This window comes from Ovis aries, chromosome 14 (assembly GCF_016772045.2).
Source record: "Ovis aries strain OAR_USU_Benz2616 breed Rambouillet chromosome 14, ARS-UI_Ramb_v3.0, whole genome shotgun sequence".
NCBI lineage: Eukaryota > Metazoa > Chordata > Mammalia > Artiodactyla > Bovidae > Ovis > Ovis aries.
Genome location: NC_056067.1, coordinates 24,689,060 through 24,716,178, shown reverse-complemented (window position 1 = coordinate 24,716,178; position 27,119 = coordinate 24,689,060). Strand labels below are relative to the sequence as shown.

At 50.7% G+C, this 27,119-nt stretch overlaps 1 protein-coding gene across 2 annotated transcripts in view; it reads right to left on the bottom strand.

Moving 5' to 3' along the window:
* Nucleotides 1-19,692, bottom strand: part of CPNE2 (copine 2) — a 52,641-nt gene extending 32,949 nt beyond the window's left edge. For both annotated transcript variants that reach the window (XM_060397961.1, XM_027977866.2), the window contains exon 1: nt 19,502-19,692. The gene's annotated coding sequence lies outside the window, so the exon portion shown is untranslated. The remainder of the gene's footprint in view (nt 1-19,501) is intronic.
* Between the last annotated feature and the right edge of the window lie 7,427 nt (nt 19,693-27,119).

The following is a 27,119-nucleotide window of genomic DNA, read 5'->3' as shown; positions in this document are numbered from 1 at the left end:
GCGAGCAAATCCTCGACTCAGCGAGGAGAACGGGGAATAGTGATGTCCCGCATAGACATCATGGACTTCCCTGGTGATCCAGTGGCTAATACTGCGCTCCTAACGCAGGGGGCCTGGATTCGATTCCTGGTCAGGGAGCTAAATCCTGCATGCCCCAATTAAAGATCCCGTGTCCTGCAACTAAGACCCGGTGCACCCAAATAAGTACTTTTTTTAAAAAACAGGACATCTTGCCAGGGGGCTGAGAGAACACCTGTTTATGCTTACACCTACCCATGGAGGATGGGGAGGGGAAGCATGACAGCCACTCCCATTTTGCAGATAAGGAAACTGAGGCTCAGAAGCAGAAGTCACCTGTCCAAGGTCACATAGTCAGGAACCAGCAGAGGCAGGGCGTGAGCCAAGTCTCCGGACTCCCAGGCCAACGTATGGCGTTCTGGCCAGGTCAGGGGGACTGCTGGGCATGGTGGGAATCTAGAACCTAGGTGGGGGCTATCTGGGGTGTCAGCCAAGCCAAAGAGAGCCTGAGGCTAAGAGAGCCCCAGAGCGCCCAAGGTCACTAGTGCCTCTGGGGTTACCCTGTCCACACCCCTGCCTCTCCCATCATCACTGATGGAGTGGATTCCAGCCCACTCACCTCCTCTCCACCTCACAGGCGCCCTTCCTAACAGCTGAGATGCCACTTGGGCCACCATCCGCCCCACTGCCAAGTCAGAGACCTCTGTTTTCTTTCTGGGGGGCCAGGTTCACACACTCCCTGGTGCATGTACACACAGATACACACAAATACTTAGGCCCCCAGACTAACAAGTGTGAAGGCAAGCACTCAAGTGATCACTCAGGGGCCACTTCTTCCCGCTCTCCCCCGGATCTGAGCCACCATCACCACGCGGTTCCTGCACTGTCCTCCTTCCCCTCACTGGCTCTGTCCTGGCTGAGGGTGCGGCCAGGAGGGCCAGGTCCCACGGGAGGGTCGGACTGGGTGGGGCTCCTCAAAGCCCACTGCCACCCCACCTGGATCAGCTCACAGGCCCCAGAGAGCTGGAGCGATGGGTGGGTGGGGAAGGGGCACTCCTCCCCCAGTTAGGGGCAGGTCCCCCATCCCCAACTCACCCTCTGGCTGGAAGCTTCTAGATGCCCGAAACGGGGAACACATGGTGTCTGGAGTGGGGGCAGGCGGGGGGTCAGAGTGGATCCCTCTGTGCCAGCCGGCAGCGGGCAGGCGGGCCGGACCCTGAGGCCTGACGCAATGGAAAAAGAAACCACAGCCTAGGCTGGGCTGGGCCCCCTCCCCTCCTACTCCAGCAAGAGGGCCGGCAGGCAAGGTGTCATTAAGGGAGGGCTGGGCCTGCCATGCGCATCTGGGCAGGGCAGAAAGCTCCCTGATGCAGCGCCCATGCGCCCCGCGCCCCGCAGGTAATTGGAGGCTTCGGGCTGGAGAGGGGGTCTGGGGAGCCAGGGCCCGCTTGCGGATGGTCCTGACTCCTGGCCCAGATGGACATAAGCCTTCTGGGGTGACCAGGGCCCCAGGGAAGGAATCGAAAGGCAGGGATACAGAAGGGATAGTATTCCTTTTTACAGAAAGCTGGGCCGAGAGCAGGCAGGGCTTGGGAATTCCCCTTCATGCATTCAGTCAACATCCCTTGAGCACCTTGGGCTACAACAATGGATAAGACTCAGGCTTAAGCTCCCACAGGGTCCACTGGCCCCAGGCTTCTAAGGCATCTTACTCTTAAAGCAGAAAAAACAGAATTTAGGGACCCTGGTGCTGAGCCACACGTCTAGAACATTCCAGTTTCAGCCAGAAACCTAGGAACCCATCCTTGGCCTCTCTTTCCTTCGCCCCCTGTCCTACTACTGCGGTCAGCCCTGCCTCCCAGATGTGCCCAGCGTCATCCCCATCTCCCGCTTCCACTCCCCTGGCCAACGCCAGGCCTCCCTGAGCAACCCCAGGCTCTCTTTTCCACACCAGAGCCAGAGGGAGTCTTGAAACATGCACTTTGGGGGCAGGGGCTTCCCTGGTGGCTCAGTGGTAAAGAATCTGCCTGCCAATACAAGAAACACATTTAGGTTAGATCCCTAATCCAGGAAGATCCCACACACCACGGAGCAACTAAGCCCGTGCGCCACAACTACTGAGCCTGTAACCTAGAGCCCGGGAGCTGCAGCTACCAGAGCCCGCTTGCCTAGAGCTTGTGCTCCGCAACAAGGGAAGCCACCACAGTGGGAAGCCTGAGCTCTGCAACTCCACTCTCTGCAGCTAGAGATGGAGCGAAGATCCAGGACAGCCAAAAATAAATACGTTAATTAAGAGGAAAAAACATGCAAATCAGATGCTATCACAGCTCTCCCTGAAAATCTCCCAGGGCCTGCGCTTCCTGGTCACACAACCCAAATCCTCTCCCGACCCTCCCCCCACACCACGCTCGCCCTCGCTCCCTGTGCCCCAGCCACACTGGTCTCCTCCCGCTCTGCAAATGTGCCAACCTCGCTCCTGCCTCAGGGCCTTTGCACTTGCTCTTCCCCCTGCCAGAGATGCCTTTCTTCACACGACAGATCTTAGTTGTCAGCTTAATGTCACCCCCCCAGAGGCCTTCCCTGGTCACCCAAGCAAATGGACTCTCAGCCCCACACCATTTTCCCCACAGATCAATGTGATACACAAGCATTTTACTATCTGTCCATCTGCCTTGTGTGCTGCCTGTCCCTCTAGAGTGTACATTCCACAAGGGAAGGATCACCACGGTTTTCCCAGCACCTAGAAGAGCACTTACACTGTGGGCAGGTGTGGGATAAATTCGTGCCAGATGAATGAGGGAGGGACTGCCCCCTCCCCCACCAGCCCCAGAGGAATCACAACCACTGCCCCACGGCACACATCACTCAAGAGACCGCAAAGCCCTTTCTGAATCCTGGGACCCTCATCACTGCTCCAAGAGGCCAGCACTAGAGGGGTTCACAGTCCCACTTCACAGAGGTACAAACTGAGGCTCAAGAAGGGGCAGTGGTGCCAGGGAAGGATGGTGCTGAGGCTAAGAGCTGTGGCCACCCAACTCCATCCTTCTCCCTCACTGCTGACCCCAGTGGCTCAGGACCCAGCAGCTGGGTTATGCACCCTACCCACTGTGGGGAAGAGACGCCAAGGTGGCCTGCAGAAACCCCAATTCAGAGATGGACAGTGACAGGAGACACTGAGAGGGGCAGGCTCAAGGGGCAGGCGCGGGGAGAGGGATGGCAGGGGGCAGGGGAGGCAGCGGTGGGGGGTGGAGACAGAGACCCAGATGGCGAAGAGGGAGACGGGAGGTGCTGCACAGGGAGGCAGCAGCCTCCACTGCAGAGTCTCATCTGGTGGTGAGCAGGGGGCAAGTGCAACAGCAGGTGGCCTGTCAGAACTGGGGGCCTTGTGTGCCCTCTGAACAAGCCTGCTCAACCTGACACCTAAAAAATGAAATCCTCTTTTCAGTGCTAACCGCACGAAGTGATGCTCTACAGACTCTTGTCGTGGAAGTTACAAGGATAGGAGGGAGGTCCTCTGGACAGTACTGTGCCAAAGCTGAGAGCACAGACTCTACTCAGACTGTCGGGGTTTGAATCCTTGGGGCTTTCATTTACCTGCTGTTTGGTCTCAGGCAATTTACTTAACCTCTCTGGTCTTTGTTTCCTCTCTATAAAAAGCAGGAACAGGGACTTCCCTGGTGGTCCAGAGGTTAAGAATCTTCCTACCAATGCAGGGGCCAGGGGTTCCATCCCTGTTAAGATTCCACATGCCTCAGAGCAACTAAGTGCCATGGGCCACAGCTATTGAGCCTTCGTGCCTAGAGCTCCTGCCCTGCAACAGGAGAAGGCACTGCAACGAGAAGCCCGTGCACTGCAATAAAAAGCAGCCCCTTCTCACCACAGCTAGAGAATGTCTGCATCCAGCAATGAAGATCCAGTGCAGCCAAAATTAAATAAATAAAATACAGAAACCGTAAAAAAAAAAAGGAACAATAAAAGCACTTTCATCAGGTATTGATATCGAGGATTAAGTGAGGTGAAGCACTTAGAATGACACTCTGCAGCTCCTGCTATTAGCAGTGATTCCAGATGGCTGGGGTCAGGGGGACAGAAGTGTGAGGTTTACAGTGCATATAAAGGGGACTAGCAGTTAAAACTGGTTGAGTATATGGTCCTAGGCTCCCCTTCTCAGCTGGAAGACACAGCTCAGAGATGCCAAGGGAGACCAGGATGGTGAATGCAGGGTCAGGGAGGGAATAATAGACTCAGACCCCACACACTTCAAGGTCTACACTCCTGGGCCATGGCCCCCAGGATCCTGAGGGCATCTGAGCCTTCATTCAGGCAGCAGACCGTGCTCACTGGGGTCTGGTCATTGACAGCAGAGGTTCCCAGAGTGGCCTCTACGGTCATCGCTCCAACTATGGTTCCCAGTGGGGCCTCCTCCCTCCCTCCTGCAGGTTCCTGGGCCCCAAACAGACCCGCTTAGTCAGAGTCCCCAGAGTGGCATTTGTGTTTTAACAAGCCCTCCTGGTGGAAGGGCTTCCCTGGTGGCTCAGACGGTAAAGATTCTGCCTGCAATGCAAGAGACCTGGGTTTGATCCCTGGGTTGGGAAGATCCCCTGGAGAAGGGAATGGCAACCCACTCCAGTATTCTTGCCTGGAGAATTCCATGGACAGAGGAGCCTGGCAGGCTCCAGGTCATGGGGTCTCAAAGAGTCAGACATGACTGAGCAACTGACACTTTCACGTTCCTGGTGACACTAGCAGTGGGTTCAGGACACACAGATCCCAGAGGGGTGGGTAGGTGGGGCATCTTGTTAAAATGCAGTTGCCAGTGCCCACAGGTCTGGGGAGGGAGCTAAGAGTCTGCATTTCCAACAAGCTCCTGGGTGCTACTGAGGCGGCCCATCTGAGACCACACTTTGAACACCAACCTGCTCCATGGCTCCCAGTGGCTGACCACACCCAGGGATGGCTGTGGTTTAGCCTACTCTTGGCATAATGAGGCAGTCATCATACTTGGTCCCCATAAAAGCCCTGCCAGCTTCACACACTGAGTTCCTGCTGTGTCTCGACAGACCTCTGAGTCTGTAGCCTCTGGTTTTAGGTGGTGACATCCTGGTAGCCGGAACCCTTGGTTGGCCAGCCACATGCCTGGTCCCCACTGGCCCTGATGGCTGTGTTTACTGAGCTTTCAGGGTGGGAATGTGCCTTGAATGCATCCAGATCTAAGTTGCCTCCTTCACCCCATTTCCCAGAGGAGAAGATCCAGGAAGAAAAATGGCAACTGTGTTAGAGTTCTCCTGAGAAAACAGAACCACTAGGAGGATATCTGCATAAAGAGAGATTTCTTTTAAGGAATCAGCGCATGCATTTGTGGGGGCTGACAAGTCTGACATCTGCAGGGTGAGATGCAAAGCTGGAAATTCGGGTTACAGTTGATCTTGTATTCTTGAGTCCCAAATCTGGGAACTAGGCAAGGTTTCTCTGTTGCAGTCTTGGGGCCAAATTCCTTCTTCTGGGAGAAACCTTAGTCCTTTCTTTTAAGGCCTCTGATTGATTGAATGTAGCCCACCCACGTAATGGAGGATTAACATAAGTCTACCGATTTAAATGCTAATCACATCTGAAAAATACCTACAAAAGCAACATCAGATAGGTGTTTAACTGAACAACTGGTCACCATAGCCTAGCCAAGTTGACACATAAGATTAACCATCAGAGCAACCTTCAGGTCCTAGGAGACCTGCCTGGGGCAGAAAAACAAGGTGCTGAGGCTGGAGTTCTCAGCCAGCCCTTCCTAATCATGGGAGCTAGGAGAGCCCACTCCTATCCTGTCAGCTGGCAGGGAAGACAGGTGGTGGTGTGGCTGGGCAGAGACAGGAGGTAAAACAAGAGTAATAATAACACCTGCCTGAGGCGCTGGGCTCAGTGTGCTACAGACTTTAACTTCTATAGCTTCACAACATCCTTGAGCAAGGAGCTCTCACCACTCCCACTCTCCAGATGAGCAAACTGAGGCTTGGAAGGATGTGCATTCCAGAGCCTCTGCTAATATGACTCTGGACAAGTCATAGCCCTTTCTGAGTCTTCACCTTGACAGCCCCCCCCCCTCACACTGCCTCAACATATTTCTGGTTCTAGCTATGCTGTTCACAGGGTCCCAACAATACTTTTTCACACCTCCGTAATTTTGCACATGTTGTTCCATCTGCCTGGAATGCCCTTCCCTCTTCTTGAGTTAGCTCTCTCCTTCTTCAAACTCAGCTGAGCAAAACCAAACAAAATCAATGTTGCTATGCTCCCACCCCCAGGATAAAATCTTAAAAGTTGGTCCAGTGGTTAACTCTCCGTGCTTCCACTGCAGGGAGTGTGGGTTTGATCCCTGGTCGGGGAACTAAGATCCCGCATGCCATGCGGTGTGGCCAAAAGGAGTAAATAAAAAAATATGTTTTAAAAGCTGGCAATACCAAGTGTCGGCAAGGATGTGGAGCAACTAGAACTCTCATGTGCTACCAACGGGAGTGAGGACTGGGACAACTACTTCAGAGAAACGTCTGGCAGCGTTTACAGAGCTAAATAAATGTATCCGTTATGACAATCCCAGCAATGCCCAGCAGAAACATGCAGTATGTTCCCCAAAAGACACACCTGAGAGCTTCCAGAGATAGCCCCAGGCCAGGGGTCCCCTATGTGCCTATCATCAGGAAAGGGGATAAATAAACAGTGAATGTACACACAGTGGACTGAACTGCCCTGAGCCCAAGGAAGCACAGGGACACCAACACGCTGAGTGGAGGAAGCCAGACACAGAGGAGCATGTCATCCTGTACCATCTCATTCTGTTGCTGTCGTTCCGTCGCCCAGTCCTGTCCAACTCTTCACGACCCCACGGACTGCAGCATGCCAGGCCCCCCTACCCCCCACCATCTCTGGGAATTTGCCCAAGTTCATGTCCATTACATCAGTGAAGTTAAACACAGACAAAACAAATCTATGTTGTTGGGAGTAGGGGTTGCAAGATAGTGGGGGAGGGTGTGAGTGACTGGGAGGGGCTACCGGGGGGCTTCGGGACGGTCATGTTTGTGTCTCAGTCCAGGGAGTGCTAACACAGATGTTTTCGGTTTGTGAACAGTCATTGAGTTGTACATCTGGGAAGTCTGCTCTATATTGTGTATTATACTTCAACAAAATGTTTTAAAAAAAAACACAACTTAGGGACTGCTCTACAAATCGCCCCCTGAGCCCCTGGCCCCAGACAGGGATGCACTTAAATTGTCACCATATTGCAACCACTGACTTAGGAAATCCAGGTCTATTTTCTTCTCTGTTGTTCCGAGCGCAGAGAAGCATAGAATGCGAGCTCGACAAACCCTTGGTGAAAGTACAGAAGAGTTAGGGTGAAGGGGAGACGACCCATGGCATCTTGGAATTGCAGAGGCCCACGACTAGGATGCAAAGAATCCAGAACCCTGGGATTCCAGAAATTAGGACTTCACTGAATCTCTGAGCTTGAAAGGCTTTAGAGTTTATCTGGTCCCACCTTCCAGCCACAGCCCCACCATCCCCATGTCCCACAGCCCTGGTTCTCTGAAGTATATGTGTGTGGGGGTCCAGCCCCCAGCTGCTCATGCCCCCTGGGGCCCTCCCTGCCCACCCACTGCTGCACTGGCCCCCGCCAGCAGGCATGCAGCCCCCAGAGAACAGCCCAGTGCTCTTGTCAAGGTGGAGGGGGCCAGCATTTTGACACAAATCACTTCTCCACTTTAACTAAGGCTGCTGTGCCCTGAAAATGCTGTGCTCCCGACAGGCAGTCAGACTATTGTAGGGATAAATATAGATACAGACAGTGTGGGGAGGAGGCTGCTGCGGGGGTCAGCCCTGATGCCCCCTTCTGTCCGCTGAGGCCCCCAGCTTTGGCCAGACCACACCCAGAGAGAGATTACTCCCTGCAGCCCCCACCAAATCCATAAGCTCTAGACTTGGGGGAGGGGGCCTCCTCTAGGATCCCAGGGACCCTGGTTCCACTGAGCCTTGTTTGGAAGGGCTCGGTCCCGGGGTCTCCCAGCCTACCACCCTAGGGGTTGGCCCAGAAGGCTGAGCGGCAGCCTCTACCCTGACACCCAAGGAATCAGGCACCAGGTTCTGCCCATTTTTTGCCCCCACCCCATGTCTCAGCTCCTTTATCTACAAAGTGGGGCTGGCCATACCCTCGCCTCTGGCCTACAAGCAAGCACTCTAGGGGATGGGCGTAGTTGGACTCTGGGATGCAGAAAGTACATCAGGGACCTGGGAGGGGGGGCTCTGGCCAGACTCAGAGTGGGGAACAAGCTAATGGAGGGTGGAGGGCATGGTGACAATGACCACCAGCCAAAGTCATTCCAACCTAACTTCATTCGAAGGGCAGCTGCCTCTAGCTACCAGGAGCTGCAAGTGGGGCAGCCTCAGGGACTGGGGCTCTAACCTCTGGTGCCCACACCCACCCAGGGGCCCTCCATGGGGAGACTAGGAGACAAGGGCTCCCACCTCTAGATGTGAACTCCCCACAAGTCGCTTTCACTCTCTGCCTCAGTTTCCCTGCCTGTCAGTTTGCAGACTCCTCCCAGCTTTGGGGAGTCTACATACACGCCTCTGTCTTTGCTGGGCTGCACCAGGCTTCTAGCCCAAGCTCCCGCCCAGAATCTCCAGGCTGATTGGGTCTAAAAGGTCGTCTGGGCTCACTCAAACATCTGAATGGCCTTGTGGGCTCCTACCGTGGCTGGGCACCCTAGCTCTCTGCAGATGGGACTCCCCACTTTTTGTTAAGGGCTTTCATCCTACCACACTGAAGAGGCGCCCAGCTGCCCCTTCCCATCCAGACAGTGTGGAGGGGCCTCTCCAAGCCTCTGTATCCCAGGTCACCCATCTCCCAGTCTGCCTCAGCAAGTCCTTCTGGGCACGGACATGGCCATCTGCTCCCCAGCTCCTGGTCCCAGCTCTCAGGAAGTCTTCACGAAGGAGATGGAAATAATAGCATTGACTGAGTGCCTGGCCCTGTCCTGAGGTTTCCACCATTCCATTTAGGCTGCCCTGCAAGCCTGGCAGATGAGCCCTATTACTACCATTCCATTTCACAGATCAGACAGCTGAGAGGCACAGAGAGGTCATATAACCCACCTATCAGAGGTTGAACCGTGTCCCTTGGAAGAGGTTAAACCTTCACCCCTGGCACCTTAGAATTCGACCTTATTTGGAAACAGGGAAGTTGCAGATGTGGAGTTAAGATGAGGACATCCTGGAGCATGATGGGCCCTGATTCCCACATGACTGATGTCTGTAGGGGAGGATAACGTGTGAGACACAGAGGGAAGGCAGTCATGGGAAGGGGGCAGAGACTGGAGTGACACTGCCGCAAAGCAAGGGATGCCTGCAGCTACCAGGAGCTGGAAGAGGCAAGGAGGCACCCTCCCCTAGAACCCACAGAGGGAGCACAGCCCCGCCAACACCTTGAATTTGGACTTCCAGCCTCCAGAACTGTGAGCGAATACATTTCTGTTGTTTGAAGCCACCCAGTTTGAAGTGCTTCATTACAGGGGTCCTGGGAAACTAATACTCCACCCAAGGTCACTCAGCTAGGCAGGGGCAAAGCAGAGTGTGAAGTGAGGCAGGGCCCGCTGTGCTCTTGCCCAGCCCAGCACATCCCTCGGGGAGCCCATGGGGATGGGACTTTGACTTGGAAAGATTGTTGGGACCCCGAAGGAGGGAGCAGTTGGACAGCACCATCTGGTGGGAGCCAAGCATGTGGTCTCCCATGTCATGGGGAAGGGGACAGTCAGGGTTCAGCGGGCAGGCCAGATGCCCCAAGCTCCTGAGGGGACACGAGAGCCACCGAAGGAGACAGAGATGGGAGTGCTGGAGGGAACAGGCTCTTGGAATACCCTGGACAAGTTCCCACTTCAGGGCCTCTGCAGGTGCTGCTCTCTCTGCCAGGGCACCCCTCCCGCCTTCATTCATTCAAAAACACCCACGGAGCACCTGCTGGGAACCAGGCAGGCTGAGAACCAGCCATGAATGTCATGCCGTCCATTAACATCTCAGCTTGAAGGTCACCACCTCCTTCTCCGAAGTCTCCTTGACCCATGTCTCCCCCTACCCCATCACAGCTCAATTACTCACCTGGCTTTATTTTTTCTATGGCATTTTTGACCACCTAGAGTTTTCCTATCTCTTTGTCATTTGCTTGCCTTACTCTGTCCCCTCAACTCTATTTGGAGCTCTGTAGTTGTGCCTCAGCTTTGACACAGTCCCTGGCACAGAGGAGCTGGTTCAGAAAATATTTGCTGAGAGGTCTGCCCAGACAAGATGGCAAATAGAAGGATCTGAGCTCACCTGCTCTCATGAAAACATCAAAATCACAACTAACTGCTGAACAACCATTGACAAAAAAGAAGTGGAATCTACTAAGAAAAGATCTTCTACTTCCAAAGACAAAGAAGAAGCCACAACGAGATGGGGAATCTCATCTCATCTCTCCTCAGAAGCAAGAGGAACCATGACCTGCAGCCTGTGAGACTGCAGACACAGCAAGTTAGATAAAATGAAACAGCAGAGGAATATGTTTCAGATGAAGGGACAAAACGGAACCCCAGAAGAGCAACTAAGTAAAGTGGAGACAGGCAACTGACCTGAAAAAGAATTCAGAGTAGTGATAATAAAGATAATCCAAGATCTTGAGAAAAGAATGGAGTGCACAGATCAAGAGGATAAAAGAAATGTTTAACAAAGAAAATTCAAACAGTCAGAGATAAATAATAACATAACCAAAAGAAAAAATACAGTGGAAGGACTCAATAGCAGAATAGATGAGGCAGAAGAATAAATGAGTGAGCTCAAAGACAGAATGGTGGAAATCACTGCCATGGAAAAGAATAAAGAAAAAACAATGAAAAAAAAAGGAGGACTCTGGGACAACATGAAATGCATCGATATTCACATGATAAGGGTCTTAGAAGGAGAGAGAGAGAAGGGGTCTGACAAAACATTTGAAGAGATAATAGCTGAAAACTTCTTTAACATGGGAAAGGAGACAGTCACCAAGTCCAGGAAGCACAGAGAGTCCCACACAGATATACCCACGGAGCAACACACTGAGACACATATTAATCAGACTGACAAAAATTAAAGACAAAGAGCAAATATTACAATCAAATAGGAAAAAGCAACAAATAACAAAAGAGAATGCCCACAGGTTATCAGCTGACTTTTCAGCAGAAACTCTGCTGGCCAGAAGGGAATGACATGATATATTTAAAGTAATGAAAGGGAAAAAGCTACAACCAAGAATACTCTACCCAGCAAGGCTTTTATCCAGATTCAATAGAGAAATCAAAAGCTTTATAGACAAACAAAAGCTAAGAGAATTCAGCACCATCAGACCAGCTTTGCAACAAATGCTAAAGGAACTTCTCTAGGGCGAAAAGAAAAGCCCACAACTAGAAGCAAGAAAATCACAAACAGGAAAGCTCACTGGTAAAGGCAAACATACAGTGAAGGCAGGCAATCATCCATATGCAAATATGATATCAAAACCAGCAACTGTGAGGAAAGTACAAGTGCAGGATATTTGGAAACACATTGAAGTTAAGAGACCAGCAACTTAATACAATCTTGTTTATATATCAAACCGCTATATCAAAGCCTCATGGGAACTGTAAACCAAAAATCTACAATAGATGTACACAGGAAAATGGAAAAGGAATCCAAACACAACACTAAAGATAGTCATCAAATCACAAAAGAACAAAAGAGGAAGGGAAGAAAACAGACCTACGAAAACAACCCCAAAGCAATTACCAAAATGGCAACAAGAACGTACGTATTGGTAATTACCTTAAATGCAAATGGATTAGATGCTCCAACCAAAAGACACAGACTGGCTGAATGGATATAAAAAAAGACCCATACATATGCTGGCTACAAGAGACCTACTTCAGATCTAGGTACACAAACAGACTGAAAGTGAGGGGATAGAAAAGGTATTCCATGCAAGCAGAAATCAAAGCTGGAATAGTAACAGTAATACTCGTGTCAGACAAAATTGATTTTAAAATATTGTTATAAGAAACAAACAAAAATACTACATAATGATCAAGGGATCAATCCAAGAAGATGCAACAACTGTAAATGTATATACACCCAGCACAGGAGTATTTTAACTTATAAGGCAAATACTAATAGCCATAAAAGGAGAAATCAACAGTAACTGTGGGGGACTTTCACATGCACTTGCATCAATGAACAGCTCATCCAGACAGAAAACTGATACACACACACAGACTTTAAATGACATATTAGACCAGATGAACTTAATTCATATTTATAGAGTATTCCATCCAAAAGTAGCAGAACACACATTCTTCTCAAGTGCACACAGACCATTCTCCAGGATAGATCATATGCTGGGCCATAAAGCAAGCTTTGATAAATTTAAGAAAATTGAAATCATATCAAGCATCTTCCAACCATAACACTATGAGATTAGAAATGAACCATAAGAAAAAAACTGTAACGAACATAAACATGTGGAAGCTAACCAATACGGTACTAAATGACCAATGGGTCACTGAGGAAATCACAGAAGAAGAAAAAAAATACCTAGATACAATGAAAACAAAACACGATGATCCAAAACATACGGGACACAGCCAAAGCAGCTGTAAGAGGGAAGCTTACAGCAACACAATCTCACCTCAGGAAACAAGAACACTGCCAAATAAACAACTAAACTTACACCCAAAGCAGCTAGAAAAAGAAGAACAAACAAAACCCAAAGTTTAGCAGAAGGAACGATATCATAAAGATCAGAGCACAGATAAATGAAATAGAGATAAACAAAACCAATGAAAAGACCAATGAAACTAAAAGTTTCTTTTAGTTTCTCTTTGAAAAGAGAAAATTGATAATCCTTTAGCCAGACTCATCAAGAAAAAAAAAAGCAAGAGTGCTCAATAAAATCAGTAAAATCAGAAATGAAAAAGGAGAAGTGGCAATGGACATCATGGAAATACAAAGGGTCATAAGAGACTACTATATGAGTAACTATATGCCAATAATATAGACAACCTAGAAGAAACAGATGGCTTCTTAGAAGGGTACAGTCTCCCAAAACTGAACAGGAAGAAATAGAAAATATGAAAGGCCCATCACAAGCATTGAAATTGAAACAAAACTCCCAACAAACAAAAGTGCAGGACCAGATGGTTTCACAGGTGAGTTTCATGAAACATTTAGAGAAGAGTTAACACCCATCCTTCTGAAACGATTTCAAAAAATCACAGAGGAGGGACTTTCCTGGTGGTCCAGTGGCTAAGACTCCATGTTCCTAATGCAAGTGGCTATGTTCAATCCCTGGTCAGGGAACTAGATCCTATTAACACATGCTGCAACTGAGAGTTTACATGATTCAACTAAATATCTGAAGATCCTTCATCACACAGCAAAGATCACAGACCTGGCACAGACAAATAAATATATACATACACACACATACATACACACACACACATATGTGTATGTGTGTGTGTGTATATAGTTAAATTGCAGAGGAAGGAACATTACTAAATCCATCTATAAAGCCACAATCACCATGATACTAAAACCAGCCAAAGATATCTCTCTCTCACACACACACTATTATAGACCAGTATCACTGAGAAACAAAGATGCAAAAATCTTCAACAAATACTAGCAAACTGAATCCAACAATACATTAAAAGGATCACACACCATCACCAAGTGGGATTTCCCCCAAGGATGCAGGGATTTTTCAATATCTGCAAATCAATCAGTGCGATACACCACATTAACAAACTGAAGAATAAAAACTATATGACCACCTCAAAAATGCAGAAAACACTTTTGATAAATTCCAACATTCATTTATGATAAAAACTCTCCAGAAACTGAACAAAGAGGGACTATACCTCAGCTTAATAGAGGCCATATATGACAAAGCCACAGTTAACATCATACTCAAAAGTAAAACCTTGAAAGATCAAGAATAAGACAAGGATGTCCACTTCCACCACTTTTATTCAACATAGTTTCGGAAGTCCTAGCCATGGCAATCAGAGAAATAAAAAAAGGAATCCAAATTAGGAGCAAAGTAAAACTGTCACTGTTTGCACGTGACATGATACTATACATTTGTCGCTGTTTTTCAGTTGCTAAGTCATGTCTGACTGCAAAATACCTAAAGATGCTACCAGAAAACTAGTAGAGCCCATCAGTGAATTTAGTAAAGTCGCACGATAAAAAAATAATACAAATCTGTTGCATTTCTATACACCAAAAGCAAAAGATCAGAAAGAGAAATTAAGGAAGCAATCTTATTTACCACTGCATCAAAAAGAAGAAAACACCTAAGAATAAACCTAAGGAAGCAAAAGACCTGGACTCTGAAAACTATAAAATACTGATGAAAGAAACTGAAGATAACACAAATAGATGGAAAGATATACTGTGTTCTTGGACTGGAAGAATCAATACTGTCGAAATGACTATAGCACCCAAGGTAATATAGAGATTCAATGCAATCCCTATCAAATTACCAATGGCATTTTTTGCAGACCTAGAAGAAAAAAAATCTTAAAATTTGTGTGGAAACACAAGACTCTGATAATTGAAAGCAATCTTGAGAAAGAAAAACTGAGCTGGAGGAATTAGGCTCCCTGGCTTCAGAATATACTGTAAAGCTGCAGTAATCAAAACAGTATGGCACAGAGACAGACTTAGAGATCAATGGAATAGGACAGAAAGCCCAATAATAAACCCATGCAGCTATGGCCAACTAATCCATGACAAAAGGAGGCAAGACTATAACGGAGAAAAGACAGGCTTTTCCATAAGTGGGGCCAGGAAAACTGGACAGCTACATGTAAAATAATTCTTTTACATCATATATAAAAATAAAATAAAAATCAATTAAAGACCTAAATGTAAGACTGATACTATAAAACTCTTAGAGGAAAACATAGGCAGAGTGCTTTTTGACATACCACAGTAATATTTTTTTTTATTCATCCCCTAGAGTAATGAAAATAAAAACAAAAACAAATGGGACCTAATTAAAAACTTATGCATAGCAAAGGAAACCATAAACAAAACAAAAAGACAGAATGGGAGCAAATGATGCTACCAACAAGGGATTAATTTCTAAAATATACAAACAGATTATGCAGCTCAATATCAAAACAAATAACCCAATCAAAAAATGGAGATCTAAACAGACATTTCTCAAAAAAAAAAAAAAGATGTATACATGGTTAAAAAGTACATGAAAAGATGCTAAACATTGCTAATTATCCCGAGAAATGCAAATCAAAACTACAGTGAGGTATCACCTCATACCAGCCAGGCCATCATCAAAAAGTTTACAAACAACAAATGCTGGAGAGGATGTGGAGAAAAGGGAATCCTCCTACACTGTTGGTGGGAATGTAAACTGGTATGGCCACTACAGAGAACAGTATGGAAGTTCCTTAAAAAAAACTGAGAGTAGAACTACCGCCCGATCCTATCCTATCACTATCATTCACAGCAACACGGATGGACCCAGAGATGATCACACTAAGTAAAGTAAGTCAGAGAAACATAAGTATTATGTATCACTTATACGTAAAATATTTTAAAGGGTTATACAAATGAACTTATTTACAAAATAGAAATAGACTTTGCAAACAAACTTACCAAAGGAGAAAGGTGTGACAGTCAGGGGTGGGGGGGGGGGTGGATAAATGAGGAGGTTGGGATTAACATATACACACTACCATATATAAAACAGATAATCAACAAGGACCTATTGTATAGCACAAGCAACTCTACTCAATATTCTGTAATAACCTATATGGGAAAAGAATCTGAAAAAGGCTGGATATATGTATAACTGAATCACTTTGCTGTACACCTGAAACTAACACAGTACGATAAATCAACTATAATATAAAATAAAAAGTTTTTAAAGTCTGTGAATAAACAAATCATACCTAAAACAGTAAATAAACCCTTGGCATATTGACATATGCTATTACAAAATATTGTTGAGGAACGAATAGATGGCTGCATGATGAGAAAAGCCTTCCTGAATGGCAGGGAGCCAAAGCCACCGGTGGAAACCACACTACCTGGGCAAAGCCCTCTTTGGTTTACAAGCCCTTTCATAGCTGCTTTTAAGGACCACGTGAAGAAAGCAAAGGAACAGCTCCTGATGGAAAGTTCCTGCATGTCTAGATGAAGAAACTGAGGCCAAAGAGATTAAAAAACGTGGCCCAGGTCACCTGGAGGATGGGTGACTCTCCCCAGAACACCCCAGATCCCTGAGTCTGCAGACAATGACCCACCCAGGTCAGCAGCTGCCATGCCCTCCTCCCCCAGATCCCAGGGTGGATCAGTGCTGGATGAATCTCACCTCTCCCAGACACACCCCCCAGGCCAGCGCTTGCTCCTCCTCCATCGGCAGGGCCACCGCCCTCAGATAGTGCCCCAGCACTCAGCACAGTGAGACAAGGATCTTCCCAAAGTCCCCAGAGGGTGAGCTCTGGACTTTTCTGCGTTCCATGACCCAACATCACAGACCCATTCAACAAGGAGGGGCAGACTCAGCCATCTTTCCAACACCGACCGAGTACCTGTAAGTGCAGGGAAAATGCCCTGAATGGGATGGACGTAAGATGCCCTTGTCGTCCCTGGAGCTGACCCTCCGGGGAGGAGGGCCGAGAACAAGCTGACATACACACACCACCCCCGCCCCCCAGGTGAGGGGAGAGTGGCCAAGAGCCCAAGAAAAACTAAGCAAGGTGATGCGACAGTGAGGGAGGGATCAGCCGCTAGTCGTTTCATCTCGCCACTGGTGGAGAAATGCTCCAGGCCGTGGGCCTGCACACCCCTTGGCTACACCACAGAGCAGAGGCCGGGTGGCCCAGCGAAGGGAGGGGACACTGGTCTGGGAGCCAGGAGATGCTGTGGGACTTCAGGAAGCCTTGAATCCCCTTGGGACTCGCATCCTCCCTCTGGGGAACGGGGGCGGGCCATGATTCATCTTCTCCACCTGCTGCCTTCCCAGATCCTAGGGTGACCTGGCCTCCCAGCTCCCAAAGAGCCCACCCTGTGTTCTGTGGTGGGGGGAGGGGAGCAGACAGGAGGGGAGGGAACCCTGCCTCTTTTCTGAGGCCATATTCTCCCAGCTGGAGGGGGCTGGATTCCTGAAGTGACCACCGGTGACTCAGCAGCCCCTGCAAGTATCTGAGGAGGGGACAGCATCAGGCAGATGGGACCCTGGCCTCGGCTGAGAGCTTCTCAGACCTTGCCTGGTGACCCTGCTCCTGCGGGAATTCCTAGAGAATGCTCTTCTGTTTTCCATCACGCATTAGAGCCCTGTGAGGCCGGCCCAAGGTGGGGGAAATGGGACCACTCCACTGGATGTACCACCCACATGGTGCTCTCTTCAGCCTATTGGCCCCTTCCTGCTCAGGACCTGCCCCTGGAATAGCCTAAAAGTCTGCCATCTGGATTCTGAGGCTTCTCTCTCCAGGAAGAAGAAGGAAGAGAGAAGAGCTGAGCTGACCTGACAAAATCCCAGAAGGAATCCTCAAATCAGCAACCCACATCAGGCTTACTAATATTCCCATAACCATGATAACCATGGTTAACGCTAACCCAGCGCTTATCACAGACCAGCCACCGCGCGGGCGCATGAGCCCTCTGTTGTGGAATTTAATCCTCACGGCTTCCTTTCGAGAACAATACAATCACCCTTAAAAGATTATGAAGGTGTAGAGTAGTGCTGTCACTACTTTACTGGTACAGAAACTGAGGATCTCTCTCCGACCCTCTTCTTACATCCCTGAGTTTTTAAATCTTATGGCCTCTGGGAGGAAGGTCCCATGTCCACCAGTGCACCCAATTTTGCAGAACACCTGCCCCCTGCCCCCAGTTCTAGTCTCCCAGCAGCCCGGTAAACTGGATTGAGTCATATTTTGCTTCATTTTACCACCGGAAAAGCCCTTAAGCCTTAGGAGTGGCAAGGCACCTAAAAAGGGACGGGGCAGAGGGACAGAACCCAAGAGTACCTACGGTACTCTTTCCACAGCCCACGGTTCTTTCCACAGAGAAAACTGCCTGGGTGACCCCTCTCACCCGGGCCAGCTCTGTCACGTGCCTGGGGCATTCCCACTCACTGGGCTTGACGTCAAGGTACTGCAATAAAACCACTCTTTATGCTTACACCCTGCCTCTGTACTCATAGACTGTGGACAATCCGCCCATTTTACAGATGACAACCTGGAGACTCAGAGGGAAGGTTTCAGCCAGGGGCCCACTGCTGGCTAGGTGTTCAGACCCAGGTCTCCCCAGCTCCCCATGAGGGCTGGTCAGAGGCAGGCTGCAGCTCCTGAAGGTTACAACCTGGCTTCTCTCCCCAATGACTGAAGCTGTGGGTACCCCCAAGAAACTGAAAAAGTTCCCCCATCCCTCTGTGACAACTGACACTCCTAGGGGAGCAAAAACTAAGGGTCAGTGGGACAATTCTCCCAGATCCTCCGCCCCCTCGTCACTTCCCCCAACACGTAACAGGGCCAGGGGGAGTCCCAAACAGCAAGCACCACATCCACCTGGCTACCAGAGCCCTGAGTTCCACCTGTGACCCTGGGCAAATCACAGCCCTCTCTGAAGGAGCCCCTTCCCCAAAGAGGCGTGCCCAGCGAGGCTGGGGGATGGAATAGGAAGAGGAAAATCAGAGCCCTCTATCTTTCCAAAGAAACAGCGCTGCGGGAAGACGGGGACCTGGAAGGAAGAAAGGGTCTTGCTCTTTACCCACACTTCCGCCCTCCCCGCCCCGCCCCCCCCTTCCAAACACACAGGTGCCAGACAGCTTTTGCAAAAAAAAACTAGTTTGCAAACACACTCCGACTTCTGGGAAGCTGCCCAGTTCCACTCCCTCTCTTTACTCTCCCTTCCCCGGCAGGGAGCTGATTCTCTAGCAGGTCCCAGAGGCTGCGGGCGGAGGCGGGGGTGGTGGGCCCGGGTGGGAGCAGGGCAAAAGTTGGCGAGGAGCCCCGCGAGCCAGCCTGACTCCAAGACTTCCGCAGCTGCGACGGTGGCGGGACTCCACCTTCCCGACGCCTTCCCTCCCCCCAAGGGTCCTCGGGCGAGGTAGGAGGGTCCGAACGCGGCTGGGCTCGGACCCCGGAGGGCACCTCTGTTCTCCAGGCACCCTGCCCTCGGCTCCCCCGCGGTCCGGGAAGACGCCAGGGCGCCCCCGCGTGGCCGGGTCGGAGCTGAGTCACCGAAACGCTGGAGTCTGGATGCGAGCCCGTGGCAGGGGCTTGGGGCTCCGCAGCCCCTCGAAGCCGAACCCAGCTTCCTTCCAGCTAGCCACTGGCTCCAGAAGCCACGTCCCCAGGCCGAACTTGAGCCCTCGCGCCACGGGCCCCAGCCCGCCCCTTTGCCCGCCAGGGCCCCCGCTCACCGCGGGTCCGGCGGGCGCCGCTCCCCGTCACCGCGCGGCTGCCGCTCCCTGCGCTCCGGGCCACTGGGGCATCCCAGGGCGCTCCCCTGCTCGGCCGGGCCCGCGGGCGCGGGACGGGCTCAGGGCGCTGCCCCTGCGGCCATGGCCAGCTCGCGTGCGCTCCCAGCCGCTAGCGGTCCGGTCCTCCTCCCGGGCCGGGCGGGCGGGCGGCGGCGGCGTTGGCTGCCGCTCGGGCTCCTCCCTCGGCCGGGGAGGGGGGCGGGCGTGGGGCGGGAAATGGGAGGCGAGGCGGGCGCTTCCTGGAGGGGCGAGCGCTCCCACGGGCGGAGCGGGGGCGCTGTCCCGCCCGCCGCCGGTGGTTCGGACCCTGCGGCTGGCGCGCCCTGGTGCTCCGGGCTCCCAGCGCCTCGGGGCCCCGTGGGTTCGAGGCGGGGATCCGAGGGTCCTAACGTTGCCCGCTAGGACTCCGCGGATCGGAACGCAAGGTGGCTCGCACTCGCCCCAGGCCGGCCTAGTCCGAGCTGCGGGCACCTCCGAGTTGCCTGCACTGTGCGCCAGGGTCCAAGGGTGGGCTCTGCCCGGGCCTGGGGGGCCGTAGGGCGCCGCCTGCTGCCTCGACCCCAAGGGCTGTTGGACTCAACGCTGCGCCCTCGGGGGATGCACCACGGGGTTTGGTTCTGGACTGTACTGACAGCACTGGGATCGCCGCGTTTTCTCTCCACTCCTCCTTTTTTTCTTAGTAAAAGAGCTCGGCGTTTTCTTGTCGCCGCCAGGAACTGGGAAGATGACACATACCACACAGACGTATTTCTCTGACAGAGACAATGGGATAAAGACAGTTCGAACCGTGCCTGGGACTAGGCTGCGGGAGGGCGACTAGGCGGGCCCCTGAGAGCCTGGCGCCCAGTCCATCCTTCGGCGGCGGCCCTCTTTCCCTGTAAGAGGCTCCGATTTCGAGCTACAGGTCACTCGACAGTATTTCCGTGCCTGCTCCCCCGCCCCTCTCCCTAGTCCAGTGCTCCAGACAGGAGCCTCATTTAACCAAACTGTGGAGGACAGGTCTCCGGACCTCAAGTCCACGTCCAAAGCCCTTGGCGCCGGGGCTCAGGGACTGGAGTTAACCCGGAGCACTTGGGTTGTGAGTTTTCCATTCCAGGCAGGCGAGGGTTAACTGGGAGACTCACGTTGCAGCCAGCGAGCCTCCCTCCACTTCTGAGTCACTGGCACTTTGCAGCCTTAGAGGGCGGCTGTTAAATAGCCCCAGGGCTCTGAGCTTTGTTCTCTGCCTGCTTGCTCCCCCATCCATCCTTCTTTCCTACAAACTCTCTCCTCTGTCTTCCACCTAAAAGTCCTCAAAGCCCTCAGCCCAGCTGTGGGGCAAACCAATCCAGAGTCATTCTTAGAGCCAGCTGCAGCCCCTCTTCCTCCAGGAAGCCTTTCCTGATTGATCTGACCCCTAGCGTCCCTCTCCTCTCCTCGCTCCAGAGCAGAAGAGCCAGGCGCTGGGATGGATGGTGGTGAATCCAAGCTGAGAGCCCTTCCCTTAGGGTGCTCACCTCTCAGAGGCAAGACCGTGGCCCAGGCAATCATACTACTGTATGAAAAGTACAAAGGGAACTTCCCTGGTGGTCCAGTGGCTAAGCCTCTGCACTCGCGTGCAGGGGGCCCCGGGTTCCATCCCTGGTCAGGGAACTAGATCCCACAAGTAAGAATTCCTGTGCTTCAACTAAGGACCCCACATGCCACAAAGAAAATCAAAGATCCTGAGTGCTGCAACTAAGACCTGGCTCAGGCTAATTAGTTAAAAATTATAAAATTATAGTGATGGTTACACATCTGTAGATATATTCAAAACCATTGACTTGTATACTTTAAAGAGGTGAATGTTATAGCATGTGAATTATATCTCAATAAAGCTTTTTTTTTTTTAATGTCAGGAATTAGGAGAGCATAGAGGTCAGTTGTTTAAGGCCAACTGTCCATCACGGTGGATTCTATGGTCTGTCTTTGATCCACACACAATACAGGGCTGTTACTACAAAATGTTGAAGTCTTTTCTTGCCCTGATAGAGACTTCTCTGTGCACAGTTGGGAAGCCTCCATTTCTCTAAAAAGGGCTGATAGGAGGGTGTGTGTGTCCACAGGCACCTATGGCCCGTGGATTAGACTGACTTGAAGCAGCACCACCTGTGTCGGAGGCCCTGGCTGGCCTCAGGTGTGTGTAAGCAGGGTGAGGATGGAGCGTGTCCAGTAATCTACACTACCTCTTAAATCACCCCAAGCATTGTCATCTCTCAGGGCTCTGGGGGCCTGCTGGCTCAACTATGGCAGTTCTTACTCAGGATTTCTCACAGATTTGCAGTCAGGCCGTGGCCGGGCCTGGAGTTATCTAGAAGTTTTCTTACACATTTATCTGGCAATCAATGCTGGCTGTCAGCTGGGACTGCGGCTGGAACACCTACCTGTGATCCTTCCATGTGGCCTGGGCTTCCTCATAGCGTGGCGGCTGGGTTCCAAGTGCGAGTATCCAAGGGAACCAGGTGGAAGCCTTATGCCTTATTATCTTTTCTAGGACTCGGCTTTGGAATTCGTATAACGTCTCTTTGACTACAGTCACTGGCTCGTTCCATAGGCCCCACCTTTAGATGAGAGGAGGTTTTAGGAATTATCTTTATCTTTAGGAAGACCATGTGGGAGGGGAGATATTATGGTGACCATCTTTAGAAAATACCATCAGCCCACAAAGGGGGTTGATGTAGAGACGCATTAGTGATAGAGACGTCCCACTCCAGGATCTCACTGAGAGTTGGGTGTGGCTCATCCCACTCCTACATCTCAGGCACAGAGTTGTGGCCCCTGGTTTGCATTCCAGCCTGTCCAGTGACCACCTAGGTGAGAGCACTCAATCCTCTGGGCCTCAGTTTCCTCCTCTGTAAAAGGGAAGGACAGAGTTAGTATCTGGTGTCTAGCCTGGTACCAGGCATGCCTGGACAACAGGGCTAGCCTGTTGTTATTACCACTTTTAAGATCCAGGGTTGTAGTCGCTCTAATGCAGAGATAGCTCCTTCCAGGGTCAGGATGCCCAGGACTCCCCCACTTCCTCGGACTTGGCCCTTTATCGGCCCGACATGCCCACCAGCCCAGGTCTTGTACTGCAGGGTGCAAGTGGGTGCAGAGGTGGGGACTATGGCACAGAAGACTGAGGGTTCTGGCCTCCGAGACGCAACCCGAGGACCCCATCTGGTGTTTGCTCTCTAGGGAAAGTTCCTCTTCTGTCACCTCCCCCTCAGGGCAAAGGTCAATTTCCAGGCAGCCAGGGCAGGGCTGGGGCTGGTGTGGGATGAGCAACAAGGTGTGGCTTCCAAAGGCGGAAGGTGGGGTTGAGGGGCCAGGGCTCCAGCTCTGGGGTCACACTGGGTGGGGGTGGGGTGCTGCGCTGGGGTGGCTGTGGGAGGGAGGAAGACCAGCTGCCCCTGGGAGCTTTACCAAACCAGCCACTGCAAGGTCTCATCCAGGGAGCTCCAGATATGTCCAGATGACACACACAGTTCTGTCTGGGGCCACCGCCCTCAAGCCTGGCCTTGCCCACATAAGGGTGGGGCTGAGGGCCAGAGGCAAGGCTAGCAGGTCATAGAGCCCCTGTGCCTTCCTAGGGGGCCTTCTCTTTGAGGAACACACACAGACCCCAGCCAGGACCGCCCCAAAGTCCTCCCTCCTTAAATGCTCCAAAGTTGTCATTGGAGCTCCACTAAATACTTGCTGTGTGACTTTGGGAACATCTGTGCGTCTCTGGGCCTCGTTTGTAAAATGGAGAACATTGTCACTGAGACGTGGCTATGGGCCTTGAGGAGTTCCCAGAGGGTGAAGTCCTATAGAACTCTCACCAGGAGAGGCAGCCAGCCGAGGATTCGGACCCCAGTTGAGGGAGTGCAGTGATGAGCCATCAGGTCATCTTAGCACCTGGAGAAAGTAGGTCCTTGCGCTTTGACTCATTTTGCTCTTGCCCTCACTAAACAGATGCAGAAACTAGGACACTGCCTGTGGGATTCAGCTGCAAAATTTGAAAGTTGTTAAGAGAGTAGATCCTAAGAGTTCTCTCAAGGAAAAAACTTTTTTTTTTTTTTAATTTGTATCTATAGGAAATGATGCATGTTAATAAACTTAGCATGGTAATCATCTCACAATGTATGTATTCATAAGTCACTTTATCATACATTTTAAATTTATACAGGGCATGCGTGCTCAGTTGTGTCCGACTCTTTGCAACCCCATGGACTGTAGCCCACCAGGCTCCTGTGTCCATGGGATTTCCCAGGTTGGAGAAATCCCATGGACAGAGATTGGGTTGCCTGGAGTGGGTTGCCATTTCCTCCTGCAGGGGATCTTCCAGACCCAGGGACTGAACCTGCATCTCCTGCATTAGCAGGCAGATTCTTTACCCCTGAGCCACCTGGGAAGTCCTAAACTTATACAGTGCTATGTGTCAACTATATCTCAATAAACTGTAAAGAAAACAAACAAACAAAAAGTTTGTAAAGACCCAGGTTCGACTCCTGGCACTAGCATTTACTAGCTTTCACACACAATGCTTACTAGACTGCCTTTGGGCAAATTAGGAAGAATCTCTGGGTCTCAGTGTCCTCGTCTGGGGAAGGAGGGTCACCAGGATCTAACAGGACAAGATAAGGAACATACATGTAAAGGTTTACCTCGCCTGAGGGGCAGCATACTCTAGTGGGTCACCAACGTGGCTGCACATCAGAATCACCTGTGGAGCTTTCGAAGTACCACTCCATTCTTAGGAAAGGAGGTTAAAAAGCTCCTCAGATGATTCTAATATGCAGTCTGGCTTGAGATCCACTCACTGGTCTGTGGTTTTACTCAGTGCAACCAGCAGCACTGACATCACTCAGGCGCTTCTTAGAAATGCAGAATCCCAGGCCCCACCCCAGACCTGCTGAATCAGAATTTGCGTTAATGAACTCCTCAGATGGTTCAGTGCACATGACAGTATCTATAACGGTGATTTTTTTTTTTTTTTTTTTTTTTTCAGCTGGAGAGGTACTGGCTCGGAGCGTGAACTTCAGACGTGTTTAGGGGAAGGATGGAGGGGGCAATTTAGGAGAATCTGAGACCTAAGTTCTATGACTCCTTTCAGAAAGGGAGTCTGTAAAACCATAGGATGGAGGCCAAGGGACAAAGTAGCAAAATGAGCTGATCCTAGCCTTGCAGTTAGACCTGGGAACTCACCAGCCTGGTCACATTCTTCGTGAGAAGACTCAGGCACAGAAACGGGGAGCATCTTTTTAGTACATGTGCTGCCGGAGTGAGCACATGGAGCTCCATTTTGATTACTGGCCCAGAGCCTTAGGTTTCTTTGAGTTTTATCTGTTTTTATTTATCTGTTTAAACTGAGGCTTACTTTGGGAAGGAAAGAGTGTGGGGTAGAAAGATAGTCCCAGCCTTGAAACAAGTTGGTTGCGGGAAAGGTAGTTTCTTTTTTTTAAACCAAGTGAGTGTGCTTAGTCGCTCAGTCATGTCTGATTCTTTGCGACCCCATGGACTGCAGCCCACCAGGCTCCTCCATCCATGGGGATTCTCCAGGCAAGAACACTGAAGCTGCTATGCTCCAGGAAACCAAGTGTGGCCATTTAAAAAATATTTATTTATTTGGCTGCTTTGGGTCTTAGGTTGTGGCATGCGGGCTCAGTAGCTGTGGTGCATGGGCTAAGTTGCCCCATGGCATATGGGATTCTAGTTCCCCAACCAGGGAGGGAACCTGGGCCCCCTGCATTGGAAGGAAGATTCCTAACCACTGGACCACCAGGGAAGTCCCCAGAGAGTAAGTTTTTTAGTAATATGAGCATGGTAACTGTCCCTGACGTCAGCCTGGGCAGCTCTTCAGGGCTGACAGTGCTGAGGTTTATTTCCAGGCATTTGCTGCAAGTTTCTTGGAGTTTAGAACTTGAACAAGGACACGACTGAGTGACTTCACTTTCACTTTTCACTTTCATGCATTGGAGAAGGAAATGGCAATCCACTCCAGTGTTCTTGCCTGGAGAATCCCAGGGACGGGGGAGACTGGTGGGCTGCCATCTATGGGGTCGCACAGAGTCGGACATGACTGAAGTGACTTAGCAGCAGCAGCAGCAAAAGGGAAAGAAGGGAAAACAAGCAGCAAATGAAGAGTGGCTCTGAGCTTTGGGTTCTGCTTGGTGTGCAACCCATCTGGCCTGGAGCTTTCGATCCACGCTGTTCCTTCCTCAGCTGTGACCTCCATGGTCAAGGGCTCCTCAGGCTTTGAGGAATTCATCCTCCAGTCTTAGACAAGAGAAGGCAGTACAAATCCCCTCAGTGTGAAGGTGCACCATGATGGCCTTGGCGTCATTTCCCAGAAGGGAAAGACTGAATTAGGGCTCAAGGTTTCCAGGTAAACTTCTTGAATCTTCTGCCTGCCCACCCTTCTCCCCCATGACCAGGCTGCTGGCCCCACTCCATGCCAGCCTCCAGCATCACCACCTAACTTCTGGATTCAGCGCAGAAGCGATCTCAGGACTTGCCAGTGGGCCAGCCTGCCCTCCAGTGGGGCTCAGTAGTAACTGCACCCTCCCTGCTCCGCTTTTCACAAGGGACTGCAGCTCTGGATGAAGGCTCCCCAGATACCAACCTGTTCAACCTACAGGTGGGTGATGGACAGGGGGTGCTCTCCACCTGCCACTTCAGACACCTCTCCACTTCATATGACATTCAGCCCTAAAAGGGGTATGTAATGAATGAGTATGTGACAGATACCTCCTTCATCCTAGGGACTCTGTGTACTTGCTCCCTGACCCCTCCAAAAGTCCTGGGAGGCCAGGGGTGTTACTCACACACAAAGGATCAGCTCCTGGCCTTGAGGGCTGGTGGCAAGGGGTCAAGTCACATTCCATTCCATGCCCATCTGACTTCCAAAGCCATATTCTTAATGTACCACCTGCCTGTGGAAACCTTTTAGCCAGGAGTTCCCAGGCAAGTAGCAAGAGGGAGGGGAGTGCTAGGGATGGTGACAAACTGAGGGACGTGCGCCACATCTAAAGGACACCCTCAGATGTCCCCAGCAGATTACTCTTGAGTAGGAATGCTGGGCTAGCACCTAAGAGAAGCTGAAAGGTGAATTTGAGGTATAAATTCCCAATTTAAAATATCGACAAATCAGAGAAGAGTGTAGATATACCGCAAGCCAAACAAAGACTCTTTAACACTAAGAGCTTTTACAATAGCCTTATGGTATAGGTAAGCTCGGGCTTCCCCGGTGGCTCAGATGAGAAAGAATCTGCCTGCAGTGTAGGAGACCAGGGTTCGATCTCTGGGTTGGGAAGATCCGCTGGAGAGGAAATGGCAACCCACTCCAGTATTTTTGCCTGGAGAGTCCATGGACAGAGGAGCCTGGCAGGCTACAGTCTGTGGGGTTGCAGAGAGTCGGACACGACAGGTAAGCTCTGGAGAGAGGAGGTGACTTACGTGTGATCACAGACCATGACAGGGTCTGGACCTGACCCCGTGTCTCCTGACTCCTGGGCCAGTGCTCATCTCAGCATGTTTCTCTGTGTTCTGGCTGCTCTCCAGGCCCCAGGGTGGG